This window comes from Tenrec ecaudatus, chromosome 12, assembly GCF_050624435.1.
Source record: "Tenrec ecaudatus isolate mTenEca1 chromosome 12, mTenEca1.hap1, whole genome shotgun sequence".
Lineage (NCBI taxonomy): Eukaryota > Metazoa > Chordata > Mammalia > Afrosoricida > Tenrecidae > Tenrec > Tenrec ecaudatus.
The window spans coordinates 140,118,557-140,119,376 of record NC_134541.1 but is presented as its reverse complement, the minus strand read 5'-3'; positions in this window follow the sequence as shown (position 1 = coordinate 140,119,376).

Sequence of the window (820 nt, the reverse complement as noted above, 5' to 3'; positions counted from 1 at the left end):
CCGACGCGCCGGGGCCCGGATGCGGGGCGACCGTGCGCATGCGCCGCGGACGTGGCCGCGAGCGGGCCGACCGAAGCCCGCCCGGAGTTACGTGGGCGGGGCGACGTGCGGAGGGCGGGGCTAGGCAGCGGGGACGCTTATAAAGTGGCATGCCGGAAAAGAACAAAAACAAGCTCAAACTCACCGCAATCCCGCATAGCCACCCCGTGTAGGGCGGACTAGGGCTCTTCCTGTGGGGCAGCCTCCTCTTCCGCCCGCGGAGCAGCTGCGGGGCTCCAACAGCTGACCTTGCGTTGGCAGCGCGACGGGAACCTGTAACCATTGTCATGGAACAGTGTGTCCAGGGGTGTGACAGACAAACAAGGTGCTGGGTGAGCCCTCACCAGATACACAGACACCTTATGAAATAAATTACGAGTAATTATTGGTTGCAACTCACGGTCTCTTGCAGAGCCGCACGCACTGCCCCTCTAGGCTTCCGAGGGCGTCTTGGAAGAGTTCCAGGTCTGGGAGGTTGGGACCACGAGCTTTGCAGCCAAGCGCTTAACCACTGCATCACCAGGGCTCCTGGGTAATTAATTATTAAGCAGAGACGAAACCGATGTGGGAAGACAGGAAGTGGCTGATCCAAGTACTGCTTCTGATTGCCGTCTATTTAGAAAAGTACCTCGCTTGAAATTTAAGGAGTTCTGCTGGCAGAGTTACAATTTCAGACACTCAGGGGCAGTTCCACCCTTTCCTTTAGGGTCACTATCAGGTGGCATCGATTCCATGGCAGTGAGTTAGTAAGTCTGATAAGATTCTCCAATCTAGAGGAAAA